The sequence below is a fragment of the Camellia sinensis genome, chromosome 5 (genome assembly GCF_055761805.1).
Source record: "Camellia sinensis isolate YWXY chromosome 5, ASM5576180v1, whole genome shotgun sequence".
Lineage (NCBI taxonomy): Eukaryota > Viridiplantae > Streptophyta > Magnoliopsida > Ericales > Theaceae > Camellia > Camellia sinensis.
This window is the reverse complement of record NC_138965.1, coordinates 27,689,704-27,710,766: the sequence shown is the minus strand read 5'-3', so window position 1 is coordinate 27,710,766 and position 21,063 is coordinate 27,689,704. Positions and strand designations below refer to the sequence as shown.

Below are 21,063 nucleotides of genomic sequence, written 5' to 3'. Positions count from 1 at the left end.
TATTTGATATAAAAATTTGCAACTCATAACCAAACACATAACTCAAAATTATATTCAAAGCTTATAAAAAAAAATTAAAAATTTTGAAATTTTTTTTATTTAAAATATAAAAAATAACAAGTGCCAATTGTTTAAAAAAAAATAGTATTGTTCCAATCAACCGGTCAGACATCCGGGAGGACAACCCGTTAGCCCAAATTTTCCCACCTTGGAAAGAGTTTTCAAAAGTAAATGTGGAATTAATTTTTAAAAACTCTAAACAAACATGACACTCAAAACAAGAGATGGAAATATGTTTGAAGAAGCTAACCAAACACAAATCTTTTAAAATATATATATTACTATTTTACTTAAAGATTGGCTTCTCTCCAATCCCAAATCAGACTGGAGAGATGTTGTTCGGTCTATTGGACCCACTTTTGGGATCCATTTTGATTATCCAAACTATTCACATTTTAGGATTCGTCGAGTACAATATCCTTGCAAAAAATCAAGTCAATCGGGTAACAACAATTACGTGTTCGGATCAGTTTTGTATGGGAAAAAAAATGGACAATGACAAAATAAATAATTCATACAAAATTGATCCGAACACGTAATTTTTGTTGTGATGTCCCGGTCTTGGATTTGGCTAGTGTTGATTAGTAAGATAGTGTGCTTTACTTTCAACGTTTTGTTTATCGTATTGGGTCATTGAGAATTCTTTTCTGCTCCTACTTAATCTCTCTTAACATTCCCAGGTCAAAAAATTTGAGTTTTGGGCACTGGAACTTGTTTCGAAGTACAAAATCAATTTCTGAGTTTTTTGGGGAAAATCGCTCGGGTGAATTAGGCAACCGCTCAAGTAGAATCACACAGGGGTTTCTTGGGCAAAAATTGCTCATGCAGATTCTGGATCCCACTCGAGTGGATTTCGTGAAAATTTTTTGGATTTTTCTCTAGAGCAAACTGCCCGTGGAGCATTAGAATATACTCGTGCAGATTTGGAATTCCGCTCGTGCGAATTTTGGCAAGTCTGCCTCGAATTTTGTACTCTTTTCCTCAAAACTTATGCCAAAAACATGTTTGAGTCACTTTTTCACTTCTCTCTCTCTCATTACTCATCTTTTCTCTTTCTTCTCTCTACAAACACACCCAAATCCAAACTTCTCTCTAAGATTTAGCAAAAGTCTTCAAGAATTTGATAGGACTTTTTACACCAAATTAAAGAGGGCGACGAGGGCTACGTTTACACCGATTTAATCAAGTTTTCATCAATGTTGAGTTTTAGGGTTTTCATTTCCTTCATCTCCCAAGCTTGAGGTAGGGATATTCTTGTTATATAAATGTTTTCGTAAGTCTATACTTGTGTTGGAGTATTTCTTACATGTTTGGATCATGATTTTGGGTTGATAAACCCTAAATGATATTAGAAGTAGATTTTCTCTATTTTTTCAAAGCTTTTGAGAGTGTAAGCTATTTCTAAAGTGTGGGTGTTGTTTTGAAAAAATATTTTCAATAATGACAAAAACCTAGTTTTGGTGGAAACTCTAAAAATTTGGGGGTTTTAGGAAAGATGTTGAGATATTGTGAAATTTATAGTTGATAAATTGTTATGTGAATAAATGATAGAGGAAACTTCTATAATTGTATCAAATGAGAAAATTTTACGAGAAAATGAGAATTGATGATTTGGGAAGCTTGAAAAATAACTTATTGTTGTTTGTCTTGGAAAGACCAAATTTTAAAAATGATGATTAATATGTGGAGAATGCATGAATGATGATATTATTATATTATCTCTTATAAAATGTATTATGATGTTATATTTATAAGAGATGTGAAAATTTGATCACAATGGAGGATTGTGTGGTGGAATTGAAAATGGAACTATATTAATGCATTGTTACGTTTTGCATTGTCATTCTATTTAATCATTGTTGCAATTGATTTTGAATCTTACATTGGAAAATTATTGCTTTGAGAAAGGAATTGTTTTGTGAAACAATATCATTTTGATTTTTTTTGGGGTAAACATATTGGTAAGTCCGAATAGAGGGTGTAGTTAGAATTGATTAAGTTGGCCTGAGTGTTCATGGTGAAAGACCGAAAATACTAGCAGATGAGGTACCACGTGTCTTCCAGTTAGCAACCTGTAAAGTGGCGATTGGTAGTGCTCGATATGCCTACTTGCAGACACCAACTTAGGAAATACCTGAGTCGTATTTACCCCCCCTAATACTACATTGAAGCTATTGAATTGTTGTGTTTTCAAATTGCATTGAGCACAAGATTTTCGAAAGATAGAGATATATGTTTTGAGCACGACATGGCATATGCACTCAGCTTAGAAGACAGTATAAAATGTATATACTTTGTTAAGATCTTTCTACTAGGCTTTGTGCTCACCCTATGGGATTTTTTGCAGGAAATGATGTGGTGATCCTGCCAAGTTAAAGGCGTGGAATGTATTTTGAGAGTACAAGACTCTTTTCCTTTGTTGTAATTATTTTTGACAAGCCAAGAGCTTTACATATATGGGTTTGAAAACCATTTTTGTATAACCGAGTTTAAGCCTTAGAATTTGTAGCCCTTGAGGGCATTGAATTGTACTATTGTGTCACATGCTATAGATTCATATTCTAGGAATGTTAAATGCATAATCGCATGTGGAGTATATTTTTGTAAATCTCTAGAGTTTAATGAATACAAATGTTAGAGACTGTGATGATGTTAATGATGAGGCTTTATATTCCATATACTTTAAGCAATGGAAATTGTTAATTTGAAGAGGGGGGAAAAAATATACGTTGTTAGAAGATAATAAGTCTAATTGTGTTAATTTCTTTACATTCGTTATTCGATTAACTTTATTGTTTTGCAAGAATGATGTAGTCGACGAACTCTAAAATGTGAATGGTTGAATTGTCGAAACAGGACTCAAAAGTAGGCCCAATGTATCAGACTAGACTATCCAGTCCTATTTGGGACTAGAGGCAATTGAAGTCTTTTACTTAACTCGGCTAATAATTAACTATTTTTTAATAATAAATGTTGCATTGTAATTGTACTTGCATCATTTTTTTATTTATTTACGAGAAAACAGCAAACTTAATACATTGTACATTTAACAATAAGTTGTTTAATAAAATATATCAAAATACAAAATAGATCTCAAAAGGGATAAAGAAACTTTACAGGAGAAGTAGAAAACTTCGATGAAAGGAAAATTCCTCTACACAAAGAGCCATTATTGCAACACAAAATAAAAAACATCAAATCAATCGCCACCAAATAAATATTACTAATCATCCTCACAATGTGTTCATCGTTGCAATCGGTAGTTGTACCTTAAACATTATAAATCAAAATAGTCACCACCAAACAAAACATTATGAATCTAAGGTGGTCGCTTAGTGCATAAAAGCACTTTTAGCAACATCAAATCTCGATCAAAAATCGTATCTGAGTCTAGACTTGAAAGCTTTATCGATGGTAAGCCGATAATGGAGATGAGAGAAGTAGTGGTAACTAGCTTGATAGAAATATAAAAGAGAAACCGCAAAAGAAGAAACAGAATGAAGAGAAAGGTTAGAAGTACCACCCTCTCCCCTAAAGAACAAAGAAAGAGGGAGAGCAGCTAGGATTTGGGAGAGAGAGAGAGAGAGAGAGAAGGACTAAGGTTTCTTTATAAATAAAAAACACTCACATTATTGTTGATTAGAGTTAATTGAAATATTTTTAGAAACAAAAATTATTTTATTTGTGTGTTGACAAAATATACTATTTGATTGGTTAGAATAATGTGACAGATCATATTTAAAATGGGAAAACTCATTGTTTTAATCAATTGACAAGCAATTTTTTTAACACATTTTGTAGGTAAATGAATAAAATTTAAATTTAAGATGCAAGCATATCCTAATGGTTAGATACACATATCCACGTGGTGTTTTGAAAAAGCTGGATAATGTTTTATCAAAGAGAATTAATGAGGATGAGAGTCCATTGATTAAAAAATAGTAGAGCAAGAGAAAGTGTTAAAAATTAGTTTGACGAAAAAATAATTAAAAAAAATGGAAAAATTATTATTTTCATATTATTTTCTATTTTTCTGGGACAAATTTTTTTTTTAATAAAAATTAGTGTTTATTTTTGTTAAATTAGTTTGTAATTTTTAAAAAAAAATCAAAAATAAGTTTTGAAAACTCAACCAAACAAATTATTTTCTGAAAACAAAATGTAAAAATTTAACAAAATTGCATCTTTAACACATAGAGAGTGGAACATTCAAAGTCAACTAGAGAAGATTAGAATTACAATCAATGTTTTTATCTGTTAGGTTCATTGCATTTGGATTTTGAAACAATAACTCAGCAAAAAAGTGATTTTTTTGCGATGGCACCACTTGTCATCGCAAATGAATGGGATTTTTAGCGACGGCATCCCTTCCTGTCACAAAAAATCAACTTTTTGCGACGGCAACAACTGCAGTCACAAATAATGCGTATTTTTTGCAACAGTAACCCTTATTGTCACATAAAGCTGTTTTTTGCGACGGCATGAACTGCAATCGCAAATAAGAGAGTTTTTTGCTATGGTAATAGGTGCTATCGCAAAAAAAAAAAAAAAAGAGCGAGACTGTTTTGATAAGACAGCATTAGAAGTATTAGCGACGACATTTTGCCACCACAAAAAACTGAAATTTTTGTAGTGTTTCACCCATTTTTTCATCTTTCTATCTATCTATCTATCTCTCTCTCTTTCTCTCTCTCTCTCTCTCGCTCATCTCTCGTATTTTTTTTTCCACTAAATTTTTTTAATATTTGTGAAAAAAATCTTTAAAAAATTTTCTTTCTCTTTCTCTTTCTCTCTCTCTCACTCTTCACTCTTTGTCTGTCTGTCTGTGTCTTTCTCTCTTTCTCTCTCCCCCCTCTCTCTCTCTCCCACACTGTGCTCGTGTTGCTCACTCTCTGCCTCCCCTCTTCTCGATTTATCAATCTCTTTTTTTTCTCTCTCTCTTCTCTTTCAATCGCTCATCTCTCATTTCTCTTAATCACTTGTCGAAAGAGAAAAAAGTCAAAAAATGAAATTGGTCTCTCTCTCTCTCTCACTTATCACTCTTCTCTTTGGCTCTCTCATCTCTCTTTGCTCTCTATCTCTCTTGCTCATCTTTCTTCTCTCTCTCTGTCTCTCTCACATCACTCTTCTCTCTGGCTCACTCATCTCTCTTCACTCTCTATATCTCTTGTTCATCTCTTTTTGTTATCTTTCTCTCTCTCTCTCTCTCTCTCTCTCTCTCTCTCTCTCTCTCTATCTCTCGCTCATCTTGTTTCTCTCTCTTTTTTTTCTCTCTCTCACTCATCACTTTTCTCTCCAACTCTCTCATCTCTTGCTCATCTTTCTTCTTTCTCTATATATATGTATACATATATCTCTTGTTCATCTCTTTTTGCTGTCTTTCTCTCTCTCTCTTGTCTATCTCTCACTCATCTTGTTTCTCTCTCTATTTTTTCTCTCTGTCTCTCTCTGTCTCACCCATCTCTCTTCTCTCTCAATCGTTCATTTCTCTCAATCACACTCACCTCTTTCTCTGAGCTCATTGTTGGTGAAAGAGGAAAAAGTCAAAAAAAAAAAATGGGTCTCTCTCTCTCTCTCTCTGTGTCTCTCTTTTTCTCTGTGTCTCTTGCTCATCACTCTTCTTTCTCTCTTTCACTCATCTCTCTTCTCTATATTTCTCATCTCTCTCACTCTCTCTGTCTCTCTTGCTCATCTCTCTTCTCTTTTTTTTTGTCTCTCTCTATATCTCTCGTTCATCTCTCTCTCTCTCTCTCTCTCTCTCTCTCTCTCGCTAATCATCTCTTGTTTCTCTCTCTTTTTCCATTTCTCTCCTTTTTAGCTTTCATTGCGCAACAAAATGGACACAGAGGTTTTTGGCAAAAAAATGAGTTTTTTTTTCTTTTCGACGGCAACCTTCCCCCATCACAAATAAAGGTTATCGGCGATGGCAATACCCCCATCACAAATAAAAAAAAATTACTCCCTGCGTTCCAATATATTAGTCCCTTATTTCATTTTTTATTATTCCAAAATATCAGTCCCTTTCCAAAAATCAAGAAATAAAATAATATGAATTTATTATTTTGTCCTTCTTTTAAATTCATTAATAATACAAAAAATATAATTATTAAAATCGATATTCCCAAAAAAAATGTACTATCAAAAGGTAATTTTGGAAAATTAATATTTTAAAATATAATAATTGTACTATCAAAAAAGTTAAATTATCCAAAAGAGACCATTATTTTGGATAAAGAGAGTAGTTGAACGCCATCGTTTCATTGTTTAAATTTTCATTTCTAAAGGTTATACTTGACATCGCAAAAATAAAAAAAATAAAAAAAAAAAACTCAAAATCTGATTCACGCTCGTTTTTCCCCCTCAACCAAAAATCCCCAAATCTCAAATCCCTAATCTTTTGAACCAAATATCCCCATCTCTCTCTCTCTCTCTCTCTCTCTCTCTCTCTCTCTCTCGCGACTGTGAGCATGGAAGACGACGGCATCGATCCACGGCGAGCAGTAGCAGACGACGGCGTCGAGCGAGAGCGAGCAGCGAGCAGTGTGAGACGGTGAGCAGCGGCAGACGATGGTGGTCTAGTGTTTGGTTGGTGATTGTTAGTGGTCTTTCTCATTTTTTTTTTCTCCACTCTTTACGTTGCTCATTTCGAGTTTGTTTGTGATTTGTGAAGTCATTTCTTTGATGGGTTTTGTCTAGGGCTAGTATTTGTAGGTAGATATAGAGAGGGAAAACAAGGAATCTATTGTTTACCATGTTTTTCTCTCTTTAATTCTCTATCTGTACAAAAAATTCAAAAATTTCTCTCTGTACTTGTGTTTTTCTTGTATTTTTGCAAACCAAAGAAACATTTATCCTTCTTAGGTATTTTAGAGGGAACTTTAAATCTGGAATCTGATATTGACGCAACTTTCATTTCTTCTAAGTTGTACTTCATGCAATCTAATGACTATTGCAATTCATGTTGTTGATATATATATATATATATATATCTTCAGTTCAACATTTTGGGTTTTAACTTTGAAACCTTTTCTTTCGTGGATTTCTGAAGTGAAACAAATTTCTTGAAATTTCAAGTTTTTCTGTCATAAGGAAAGTTTAGGCACTTGTAATCATTTTGGGTCCATATTGCTATTTTCACAGTAAATGACGTATTTTGAGTAAATTATGTTTTGAATTCTTGTTGAAATGGCTGAAATCAGAGTTACAAGGTTAGACCAGGGTCAAACCAAGGTCAGAAATGTTCCAATTGCAGTGACCCTAGAAGGATTATGGTGTTGCCCTTCACCGGTTGTGTTTCAAAAGACCCTCAAAACACAAAACCCTTTGAACAAGCCCAAACCATCCCCTTCAGCACCCAAGACCTCTTCCCAAAAGAAACAAACTCCATTAACCGAGAAAAAAACAACATTAGAGGTGCTGAAGGGCATCCGTAGACGTCAGTCTTGTGCTCACATATTTATTTATCACTTGTGTTGTGGCAGTAGTTCTAGACTGTAGGATAATTAGATTTAGATGCCTTTAGCATTTGTTGTACTTCATTTGAATTACATTATAGTATGTAACATTTTATGTTAAATGAATGTGATTTCATTGTATTGGAATGCGTGCAATTGAGAAAAATGATAAATTTATGTTGTGCAATCTCTTCATGATATGTTATTGATTTTATCCTTTTTTCTAAGTGAAATTTATGTGTTGAAGTTCAATTAGTGAAAAGTTTTAGCCCAGCACCCCTATATTGGAAAGTCTTTTGTTTTTTACTTTTTTTCTTCCATAATTTTTTCAAACCATGATAAATTTCACTGTGTTGATAAGAGCTTAACCAGAATTATGATTTAGCTCCTTCCTGAGAGTTTAGTTAATTATTTATTAATTTTCATTACCTTGCAAAATCATTTTTGCAATAACCTCGCAAATAGAAAGTGATGTATTTTATCAGTATCACAATACAGGTGAGTGATATATCACTAGTCTTTTAACTTATAAAACTGTTGATTAGATTTACTCTCTTATCTATTACTATATATTATTTTCATGACGGCAATGTGCCTTGTAATTGCTTTATTCTTTCTACCTTATCTTCACTACAAATCTTAAATTCATTAATCCCCAAAGATACATGACATTGTTTTTGAGGAGTTCAAATTTGCTGCAGTGTTGGTCATTTTGGCATATAACCCTTCTATTTTATTTACTTTATTTTCTATCTTGCTATTCCCTCTTGATAGCCTTTCCCACTCTAGACAAATTCCCACTATTTAGTGTAAGAAGTATGTAAATGATGTGCTCACACTATGTGTTTTTCACAGGGTGTTTCTCCTACTTAAATATGAATTGGTCGTATGCGGAAATCCACTATTGCTTGAGCATTTGATCATTAGGGGCACATTTTGTTATTAAGCTATTTAATTTGAGCACTTTTGTCTTTTATTTGTCATTATTGCTGAGATATCTTAAAAATCCATACACGTGGCTTGGTTTTCTCCATATCTCCTGACTTTGGTTTTAGGTTTGGGTCTTTTCATGGTAGTGCGCATTCAATATGCATTTTATTTTTGTTTTTTATTTTTTAGGACTCTTGTGAAATACTGGATGCTTGAGATTTTATGATTATATGGAAAGGCATTACACCTTTTCTTTTGCAAGACATTTTTCTTTGTATATGTGGTTATATCATATATATAACACATACTTTTGTATGAAATTTTAAGTCATGTTTACGTGAGTGGTTTTTTGTTATTTTGTTATTACTACAAAATGAGATGCACATAGTTGTAAAGCAAAAGCTGCTTGGAGAGCCAGTTGGTGAAACACTGTTGGAAAAAAAGTGAGTTTCAATTATCTTGGTTTTTCTACTACAAGTTTTCCTACAAATGCATTCGTGCATTTTGTGTTTTCTTTTCTTATTTTCTTTTCATTGTTTATTTTTTTAATATCCTAGAATAACTTCATGTTGAACAAATGCTTCAAATAAATGATTTAAAGTTGCTTGCTACCACATCTAGATGGTTCTGAATATGATCATGATTATTATTTTCTTGCTACCACATCTAGAGTTACATGTGTGCATGCTTTGATATAGCTTTCCATTTACTGTTGATATTAATGTGATTTCTAGCAAATTATGTTCTATGCATATTGATGGTTTACTATATTAAGTTAATTGAATCTAGTGTCTGAACTACTAATGGATGCAAACATAGTAGGTAGTTGAATCTTAATTACTCCCTTAGCTATTAATATGAGATTTTGAGTGGTTAAAAAATACAAACATTTTGATGTCTTTATGGCATCATAGATATAGAAGTGCGTTTTAGGTTTGGTTTTGCTTATTTATTCATATGGGCTGGTATCTAACCACACAAAGAAGCAAAACACAAGGTGTAAAAGGTCATGTCTACCATTAACATTGAATTCCACCTCATGAAAGGGTTTCAAGTAACATTTTTGCCATTTCTTTTCAACCTCGTGAATTTGAGGTGTTGACCCTCCAAAATCACCAAACGGCATCGGATTAACACGAAACACGGCATACACGACCGCCTAGGCACGAGAGACTTGTGCAAAAAAAAAGGGACTGGAATCAGGTTTCGGATTTGGGAGTTGAGCCAAATTTTACTCTAGGCAAACTAGTTCCTTAAGAAACTTAGAATTCGAGGTGTTGACGCCCCAAAATCACCAAACGGCGTCGGATTAGCATGAAACTTGGCACACAAGACTGCCTAGGCACGAGAGACTTGTGGGGAAAGACGGGACTTGAATCGGGTTCTCAGTTTGGGAGTTAGAGTCGAATTTCACTCTAGACAAACTAGTTCCTTAAAAAACTTAGAATTCGAGGTGTTGAAGCCCCAAAATCACCAAACGGCGTCAGATTAGCGCGAAACTTGGCACACACGACCGGCTAGGCATGAGAGACTTGTGGGAGAAGATGGGACTTGAATCGGGTTCCCGGTTTGGGAGTTAGAGCCGGATTTCACAGGCAAACTAGTTCCTTAAGAAACTTAGGATTCAAGGTATTGAAGCCCCAAAATCACCAAACTGCGCCGGATTAGCACGAAACTTGGCACACATGATTGCCTAGGCACGAGAGACTTATGGGAGAAGACGGGACTTGAATCGGGTTCCCGGTTTAGGAGTTAGAGCCGGATTTCACTCTAGGCAAATTAGTTCCTTAAGAAACTTAGAATTCAATGTGTTGAAACCCCAAAATCACCAAATGGCGTCGAATTAGCACAAACCTTAGCACACATGACCGAATAGGCATGAGAGACTTGTGGGAGAAGAAGGGACTCGAATTAGGTTCTCAGTTTGGGAGTTAGAGCCGAATTTTACTCTAAGTAAACTAGTTTCTTAAGAAACTTAGAATTTGAGGTGTTGACGCCCCAAAATCACCAAACAGCGTCAGATTAGCACAAAACTTAGCACACAAGACCGCCTAGGCATGAGAGACTTGTGAGAGAAGACGGGACTCGAATCGGGTTCTCGGTTCGAGAGTTAGAGCCGGATTTCACTCGAAGCAAACTAGTTCCTTATGAAACTTAGAATTCGTGCTGTTGAAGCCCCAAAATCACCAAACGGTATCGGATTAGCACGAAACTTGGCACACACACCCGCCTAGGCACGAGAGAGTTGTGGAACAATACGACACTCGAATCAGGTTCCTGATTTGGGAGTTAGAGCTGGATTTCACTCTAGGCAAACTAGTTCCTTAAGAAACATAGAATTCAAGGTGTTGACGCCCCAAAATCACCAAACGGCATCAGATTCGAATGAAACTTCGAACACGCAACCGCCTAAGCATGAGAGACTTATGGGAGAAGACGGGACTTGAATCGGGTTCCCGGTTTTAGAGGTAGAACCGGATTTCACTCCAGGCAAACTAATTCCTTAAGAAACTTAAAATTCTAGGTGTTGACGTCCCAAAATCACCAAACGGCGTCGGATTAGCATGAAACTTGGCACACACGACCACCTAGGCACAAGAGACTTGTGTAAAAAAATAGAACTCGAATCAGGTTTCCGATTTGGGAGTTAGAGCCAGATTTCACTCTAGGCAAACTAGTTCCTTAAAAAACTTAAAATTCGAGGTGTTGACGCCTCAAAATCACCAAATGGCATCGGATTAGTACGAAACTTGGCACACACGACCACCTAGGCACAAGAGACTAGTGGAAGAAAACGGGACTCGAATTGGGTTCCAAATTTGTGAGTTACAGCTGGATTTCATTTTAGGCAAATTAGTTACTTAAGAAACTTAGAATTCGAGGTGTTGACGCCCCAAAATCACCAAACAGCGTCAGATTAGCACAAAACTTGGCACACACGATAGCCTAGGCACGAGAGACTTGTGGGAGAAAACAGGACTAGAATCGGGTTCCCTGGGAGTTAGAGTCGGATTTCACTCTAGGCAAACTAGTTCTTTAAGAGACTTAGAATTCGAGGTGTTGACGTCCCAAAATCACAAAACAGTGTCGGATTAGCACGAAACTTAGCACACACGACCACCTAGGCGCGAGAGACTAGTGGAAGAAAACGGGACTCGAATCAGGTTCCAAATTTGCGAGTTACAGTTGGATTTCACTCTAGGCAAACTAGTTCCTTAAGAAACTTAAAATTTGAGATGTTGACTCCCCAAAATCACCAAACGGCGTCGGATTAGCATGAAACTTGGCACACACGACTGCCTAGGAACGAGAGACTTGTGGGAGAAGACGGGAGTCGAATCAGGTTCTCGGTCTGGGAGTTAGAGCCGAATTTCACTCTAGGCAAACTAGTTCCTTAAAAAACTTAGAATTCGAGGTGTTGAAGCCCCAAAATCACCAAACGGTGTCAAATTAGCACGAAACTTGGCACACAAGACCGCCTAGGCACGAGAGACTTGTAGGAGAAGATGGGACTCGAATCGGGTTTCGGGTTTGGAAGTTAGACCCGGATTTCACTCTAGGCAAACTAGCTCTGTAAGAAACTTAGAATTCAAGGTGTAGACGCCCAAAATCACCAAACTGCGTCAGATTAGCACGAAACTTGGCACACACAACCACCTAGGCATGAGAGACTTATGGGAGAAGACAAGACTCGAATCGGGTTCCCAGTTTGGGACGTAGAGCCCGATTTCACTCTAGGCAAATTAGTTCGTTAGGAAACTTAGAATTCGATGTGTTGAAACCCCAAAATCACCAAATGGCGTCAGATTAGCACAAAACTTAGCACACATGACCGACTAGGCATGAGAGACTTGTGGGAGAAGAAGGGACTCGAATCAGGTTCTCGGTTTGGTAGTTAGAATCGAATTTCACTCTAAGTAAACTAGTTTCTTAATAAACATAGAATTCAAGGTGTTGACGTCCCAAAATCACCAAACGGCGTCAGATTAGCACGAAACTTGGCACACACAATCGCCTAGGCACGAGAGACTTATGGGAGAAGACGGGACTCGAATTGGGTTCCCTGTTTGGGAGTTAGAGTCGGATTTCACTCTAGGCAAACTAGTTCCTTAAGAAACTTAGAATTCGAGGTGTTGACGCCCCAAAAAAACCAAACAGCGTCAGATTAGCACAAAACTTGGCACACACGACCGCCTAGGCACGAGAGACTTGTGCAAAAAATGAGACTCGAATCAGGTTTCGAATTTGGAAGTTAGAGCCAGATTTCACTCTAGGCAAACTAGTTCTTTAAGAACTTAGAATTTGAGGTATTGACGCCCCAAAATCACCAAATGGCGTCAGATTAGCACGAAACTTGGCACACAAGAATTCCTAGGCACGAGAGACTTGTGGGAAAAGACAGGACTCGAATCGGGTTCTCGATTTGGGAGTTAGAGCTGGATTTCACTCTAGGCAAACTAGTTCCTTAAGAAACTTAGAATTCGAGGTGTTGAAGCCCCAAAATCACCAAACAACGTCAGATTAGCATGAAACTTGGCACACACGACCGCTTAGGCATGAGAGACTTGTGGAAGAATATGGGAGTTGAATCAGGTTCCCGATTTGGGAGTCAGAGCTGGATTTCACTCTAGGCAAATTAGTTCCTTAAGAAACTTAGAATTCGAGGTGTTAACGCCCCAAAATCACCCAACGGCGTCGGATTAGCACAAAACCTGGTACACACGACCGCCTAGGCACGAGAGACTTGTGGGAGAAAACGAGACTCGAATCGGGTTCCCGATTTGGGAGTTCGAGCCAGGTTTCACTCTAGGCAAACTAGTTCCTTAAGAAACTTAGAATTCGAGGTGTTGATGCCCCAAAATCACCAAACAGCGTCGGATTAGCACAAAACTTGCCACACATGATGGCCTAGGCATGAGACACTTGTGGAAAAGGACGGGACTCGAATCAGGTTCCCAGTTTGGGAGTTAGAGTCAAATTTCACTCTAGGCTAACTAGTTCTTTAAGAAACTTAGAATTCGAGGTGTTGATGTCCCAAAATCACTAAACGGTGTCGGATTAGCACGAAACTAGACACACACTGCCATCTAGGTACGAGAGACTTGTGGATGAAGACGGGACTTGAATCGGGTTCCCTATTTGGGAGTTAGAGCTGGATTTCACTCTAGGCAAACTAGTTCCTTGAGAAATTTAGAATTCGAGGTGTTGACACCCCAAAATCACCAAATGACATTGGATTAGCACGAAACTCGGCACACACGACCGCCTAGGCACAAGAGACTTATAGGAGAAAACGGGACTCGAATCAATTTCTCGATTTGGGAGTTAGAGCTGGATTTCACTCTGGGCAAACTAGTTCCTTAAGAAACTTAGAATTTGAGGTGTTAAAGCCTCAAAATCGCCAAACGGCGTCAGATTAGCATGAAACTTGGCACACACAACTGCCAAGCACGAGAGACCTATGGGAGAAGATAGGACTCGAATCAGGTTCCCGGTTTGGGAGTTAGAGCCAGATTTCACTCCAAGCAAACTAGTTCCTTAAAAAACTTAGAATTCAAGGTGTTGACATCCCAAAATCATCAAACTGCGTCGGATTAGCACGAAACTTGGCACACACGACCGCCTAGGCACGAGAGACTTATGGGAGAAGACGGGACTCGAATCATGCTCCAGGTTTAGAAGTTAGAGCCGAATTTCACTCTAGGCAATCTAGTTCCTTAAGAAACTTAGAATTCGATGTGTTGAATTCCCAAAATCACCAAACGGCGAGCATGAAACTTAGCACACATGACCGCCTAGGCATAAGAGACTTGTGGGAGAAGACGGGACTCGAATCAGGTTCTCGATTTGAGAGTTGGAGCGGAATTTTACTCTAAGTAAACTAGTTTCTTAAGAAACATAAAATTCGAGGTGTTGATATCCCAAAATCACCAAACGACGTCAGATTAACACGAAACTTGGCACACACGACTACCTAGGCACGAGAGACTTGTGAGAGAAGACAGGACTCGAATCGAGTTCCCTATTTGGGAGCTAGAGCCGGATTTCACTCTAAACAAACTAGTTCCTTACGAAACTTAGAATTCGAGATGTTAACACCCCAAAATCACCAAACGGTATCGGATTAGCACAAAACGTGGCACACGCGACTGCCTAGGCACAAGAGACTTGTGGGAGAAGACGGGACTCGAATCTGGTTCCCGGTTTGGGAGTTAGAGTCGGATTTCACTCTAGGCAAATTAGTTCCTTAAGAAACTTAAAATTTGAGATATTGATGCCCCAAAATTACCAAACGGCATCGGATTAGTACGAAACTTGGCACACACGACCGCCTAGGCACGAGGGACTTGTGGGAGAAGACGGGACTTGAATTGGATTCCCGATTTGAGAATTAGAGCCGGATTTCTGTTTAGGCAAAATTATTTACTTAATTATCTTTGTAATTGTATAGTAGTTAAATTTTTATTTTTTTTGTAATTAACATATTAACACATAATTATATTGTCATTAATTATTTTTATTTTTTGTTTTCAGATATTTCCCAAGTATGAGTTTGCTAGTGGAATGCATGCCTATGAAGAATGCGACTAACTTTTGTTTTTGTTACCCACGGAGAATTATGAGGAAAAATTTTAATTTTGGTTTATGTTATTTTGAATTATGAACAACATTATGTATTTAATCATTATATATGTATTATGGAACATCATGTAGTGGGGTAATTTTGTTGATGTGTAGTTATGAATGCAATAATATTTTTATTATGGAAAATTTGTTATTTCTATACAGGAATTTTTATATTATTATGAAATTATTGGTTTTTTTTTTCAATTATTTTTCATTTAATACACGTAATTTTAATATTATTAATAATTTTCTTCTAGTTTTTTTTTTTTTTTGCGACGACACCACACCATCGCAAAAAAAAAAGGTAATTTTAATATTTTTAATAATTTTCTTGCATTTTTTTTTTACGACGGCACCACACCGTCGCAAAAAACATTAGAGCCATTGGCGACAGTGGTCATGCCATTGCAAAAAAAAAAAAAAAACAATTCACGACAGCAATTTTTGCCGTCTCAAATAAAACTTTTAGCGATAGTAAAATAGTGACATCGCAAAAGGTCTCAATTTTTTACATATTATAGGCGATAGTAAAATGCCGTCGCAAAAGGCAACAATTGTCATCGCAAAAAAAAAAAAAAGGCGACGGCAAACGTTTTTGCAACGCCCTTTGTTATGACCTCTCATTTGCCGTTGCTAAAAGTTTTTTGAGACAGCATTAAGAGTATTAGCGACGGCATTTTACCGTCGCAAAAACCTAAAATTTTTGTAGTGATTGAGGAGTATTTAGTAATTATCAATCTTAGCACATGCATTTCTATTAGTTAAAGCTTTTTCTTTTTTTAAGAGTCAACTGGTTTTGCATGTATTAGCAATCTTACTACATGCATTACTAGTTGTTAATCTTTTAGTGCAACTGGTTTAGCATGTTTAGTGAAGATAACTTTCTCCTAAACAATATAGGGTAATAAACGAGTCGAGTCGAGTTAAGTACTAGCACTATAAAAAAAAAGATTTTTGAGATAAAAATTTGAGAACAAAATCACTTTTTGGGGGCAAAATATCCTAGTTGCCAAAAGTATTATTGTCATATTTTCAGTGATCAAATTAGATATTTAGTAATGAATTACAATCTTTGTGGAACTAAAATTTTCATTTGAATTTTTTTTTTTTCCTTCGCACGAAATTGTTATGATCCTAAAAGTACATTTATTAGCGATATTTTAAAAAATTTACTGCTAAAAGTCTTCTTTTTTTTTTAATTTGAGACAACATAAATTAGTCTCTTAATTTATTTATTTTTACAATAAAACTTTCACTTCTAAAAACAAATAAAATTTAATTACTAAAATTTTATATGTTATAATATAAATTATTCCAATTTAATTTAAAAGCTAACGGGGTTGAAAAATGTTTTCTACCTCTTCATTCCACTTCTAAGTTGTATCACTAGAGTATGTTGATTCCAAATTAACTTGAGGTTGAATAAAGGAAAAGGCAAGAAAAAAAAATTTGAGAAAAAGATATAATCAAACATTGTTGTCACTCATCAGAATTTTAGTTTAGCAATGGTGATAGAGACCCGCACACATACATGACCTCCACAACCTCCACGCTCATCCCAACCACTCATAATGTGGGGCTCACACATACATGAGTGGACTCCACATACACATCAAGGGCCAAGATCAAATTAGGGGTCATAGAACCCCCAAAAAAGGAGGTCCCAAACATTTTTCTTTAGTTTAGTGGTTGTGTAGTATCAATTTGTGATAGAAGTTATGAGTTAAACTGCTATAGACAGAAATTTATTATCTTTTGTGACTATCACAAGATGAATTGCAATGAGATCACAAGAAAAAAAAATCAAATTAGTAATTGGTAATGGGTAGTTTATGTGGTACAATTACACATGAAGGTGATAGAGTAATGAATGAAATGAGTGAAACAAGGCCTAGGGTAGAGACTTTCCCCAAAAGATTACCCAAAAGTCGCCTCTCAATCTCATGTTCGTTAAAATTTTGAGCATCCAACTAAAACATTTGACGGTAAGTAAAAATACCATTAGATTATATGAACCAAATTTGAACATTCATTTGAAACATTTGGTAATAGGTAAAGAGGTCTCTAGACTATAAACCAACTAAACTTAGGTATCTTAGGCCTAGTTTCACCAATGCAATTTTTGTAACTTTTCTTATTTTTTTATTTATTATTTTTTAGAATAAAATTGTTATTAAAAAAGTTAGTGTGTTTGACAAATGTTAATGGAGATTTTTATTTTTATTATTATTATTTTGTCATTGAAAAGTTTGGAATTTCTTCTTTTTTGGGGGGGGGAGTAATACTATACAAATAAAAAAATTAAGCATAATTTTGATCCAAAATGATGGGTAGTCTTGAGTCCTACCACAATAAAAACAAAAAACCCATCGATATAATTTATATTTTCAATATTGTCATTGCTACACACTACAACAAAATGCACATTTGGCGACTAAATTTTTAGTCACCAAAAGTACGATTTTTATTCGCCAAAAATTTTGCCCGACTAAATATTTTGGTCGCCGGATTGGTCGCGGGAAGCTTGTCGGGGAAGGTATTGGCGACTAAATATTTTTTAGTCGCCCAAAGTCCTACATATGGCGACTAATATTTTTAGTCGCCAAAAATCTTATTTTTCGCTACTAAAACTTTGGTCGCCAAAACTTGAAGTATCTATGGCGACCAAAGTTTTAGTCACCAAAGGGTTAGTTACCAAAGGGTTTTTTCATCTTTTTATTTTTTTATTTTTTTTAGCTACTAAATTCTTAGTCGCCTAAAGTTTGCTTTTATTTTAGCTACTAAATATTTAGTAGCCAAAAGTTTTTATCCATTTTATTTTTATTTTTATTTTTAGCTACTAAATATTTAGTAGCCAAAAGTTTTTTTTCCATTTTATAAATAAAATTATCTATATAGTGGTAAAATTAGCAACCATTCCACAACATACACACATTTCACTTTCAACCATAAATAAAAATAAATAAAAAAAATAAAAAAAAAATCATTTTTAACATCAAAATAATATTTCCAAAAAAAATTCCATACAAATCAAGTATAATTTAATCTCAAAAATATAATTCCATACATAATAAAGGATTAAGCAAAATTAATATCCAATTTTTAATTTGGCAAGAAACTAACTAACAAAAACACTGAAAACATAAAAAAGTAAAGGCCATAAAATAAAATGAAAAAAACTAGTGATGAAGCCAGCTGCAGTCCAACCCTCAAAGCAATTACTAAAGCAAAGCTGAAAGCTGCATACATAAATTAATATAGATCAGTAACACAGATCACAAATAGTTGCTAACAAAAGATAGCACAAACAGATACATAGTTTTTATCCATCATCAATTCACTGATCAACTTTTCTCATTTTATTCTCAAACTAGGTACAAAATAATTATATAGAGCAAAAATGAGAAGGCATACCAGAGTAATGACCAGTCAAAAAATATGTAGCATAATCAATAAGTTTCACCATTTTCATTCTCTTGCATAAACCCATATGTATATTGTGCATAATGAGTTAATCTAACCACAAGACCTAGTTGACATTGTAAACTATCTAGGAATGCTTTTCTCTAATGAAAATGCTTTAGAACCAACAAAATTAGTCCAGTTCCATCACTAGGCCCATATTTTACATGGTATATTTTGAAATTTTAGTGCCTTTACTTTAAGAGAGGTTCAATACTTGGACAAACAAGCACACCCGATACTCATACCAAGTCCATGTAACATAGGTTAAATACTTCTATAATCTATAGTATGACATGATAGTAATAACAGTGTCCTTCCAGGTGGATTTCACAAACTTCCAAAATAGATTGGTCATGGAGCAACTAAGGTAGTTATTCAAGGTGCACTGAGTGTTACAAATTGCTTGTGGCCATGTTCTATAGTGTACAGTGTACTCATTGTTTGTTTGGTGTAGTGAAACTTCTTGATCATGCTGTGTATACAGCAGCTTGATCCAATTTTTATATTGAGAGATGCTATCCCACTAAATCTTCTGGAAAACTATTGACAATTTCGAACATGCTTGAAGAATTAAAATATAGGTATATAAACTTTAGCAGATTGTATATATGCCTTTGAGTTTCTATACATCTATGGTAAGAGTTTTCGATCTGCAATTAAGGGAATTCTAGAAGGAGATCAACCACCTTCTTCAATGTTGGTACTGTGCATATCATCCATTCATTCAAATTGTGACTCAACTGTTGATACTCTACCAGTGGCATCAAATGGTGCTGAAAACACCACAGCTACAAAAGTATATTAGATTTTTGAGAAGCCTAAGAGACATTTTATTAAACAATTTGAAGGCAAGAAAAAATGAAAACAAACAAACAAACAAATTGAAAAGCAATAACAACTTCCTAATCCAACAATTCATGGGGGGCAACGAGCCATTAGATTTTAATGGGATTTGATTTATATATATGGATATATATATATATACATATATATGTTGAATAATCTTTACTGTATTTGAAAAATAAATTCTGTTTCTGTACTTAACAACAAACGGAATACAGAAGAAATAAAGGAAATGAGAGAGTTTGTTTGATTACAAAAATCAAATTATAAAATAAAATAAAATAGATTTTTATTTTGTTATAAAAACAAAATAAAAATCTGAAACAGAAAAAATAATAAAACTAAAAATAAATTAATTTCTTGAACAAATTTTCTGATCAAGTCCAGTGTTTAACACTGTGTCCTTAAGACAGATTCGTCCTCTCTACGGTACTTTCAAAATGTGGACGTCTATCTCCGAGGATAAAATGATCAACAACAAACAATAGCAACACTACAAATTGTTTGCATAACGAACACACTAAGTGTATACACTCTTTCTCACAGAAAATTAATGTAGTTAATGCAGCAAAATATGTAGAGAGCGAAAGTAGAATTTTGGATGGAAATTGGAGTGAAAAACCAAGTGAGGGACTGCCTATTTATATAGGAAAATGGTGGCTCTTTGGTTTGAATCCAACAGGTATGGTACTTGTTCAGTTAAATTAAACAGATACAAATCTGTTTGAATTTAAATTAAACAGGCAAGGGGTTTTTTTTTTTTTTTGAACTAAAACTATTCTAGGTTTGAACAGATTCGGATCTGTTGGACAGAGGTGCAAACTTATTTGAATTCAAAAATTGAAATTAAACTGAACAAAAATTCAAAATTAATTTCGAATTCTAGACAGATTTTATTTTACCAAAAAATAAAATTAAATTCAAATATTTTTTGCCCAAAAAGATAAGTATTGGGCCGAACAAGCCCAACCCAACCTCACACCACACACCCAAGCCTATCCAACCGGACGGACGGACAAACGGCGACCGCGCGTACGTGTTTATTTTTGGGTCCAATGACTCTAGTCCAATTTACCCATAACCTCTCCCTTCTACAAACTTGGGGTGCTCCTTGGGGCCCTCTCCAAGTTATAATCCCAAGCTTTATAAACCCGTAAATTTCTTTTCACCAAACCAATGTGGGACAAGCCTTCATTCAAACCTTAAGGAATTTCCACCAAAAACTCCATTTCCATGGAGCTCACTTTGGCTTCAATTTTTCATTCACCCGAAAATGGTTTTAAGCAACCAAATATACCACGTGAATCATAACACGGCATAGAACGCGTTACCACTTAGACCCACCAACTTTGGCGTATAGGTTCCACCAAAAAAATAGACCAAAGTTAAGGGGGAAAAAAAACTCCAAAACTTCATAGCCATATCCAACAATCCCCCACATGAATGGAATTTGATGACAACGAAAATGCAACAACATGCAGAATTTGTCAAAAAAGTATAAATCGAAATATCTTGTATCAGGATAAGTAGCTTTCGGCTTTGAACCTTCCCTAGTGATAACCTATTGGACTTACTAGCTAACCAATGGACGCGATGCCTTGAATTGTTCAGCTGTTTGTGTAAGCCAAGACAATAGATTTCACACAAAATATCTTTCGACGCATCGTGGTTCTCACGGTTGTGT

At 35.4% G+C, this 21,063-nt stretch overlaps 1 long non-coding RNA gene across 1 annotated transcript; it reads left to right on the top strand.

Annotated features, from left to right (window-relative positions):
* The first annotated feature begins 6,494 nt into the window (after positions 1-6,494).
* Positions 6,495-15,226, top strand: LOC145790511 (uncharacterized). Its single transcript, XR_014329285.1, has 2 exons — positions 6,495-6,655; positions 14,979-15,226. It is a non-coding gene; the product is annotated as an uncharacterized LOC145790511 (long non-coding RNA).
* The last annotated feature ends 5,837 nt before the right edge of the window (positions 15,227-21,063 follow it).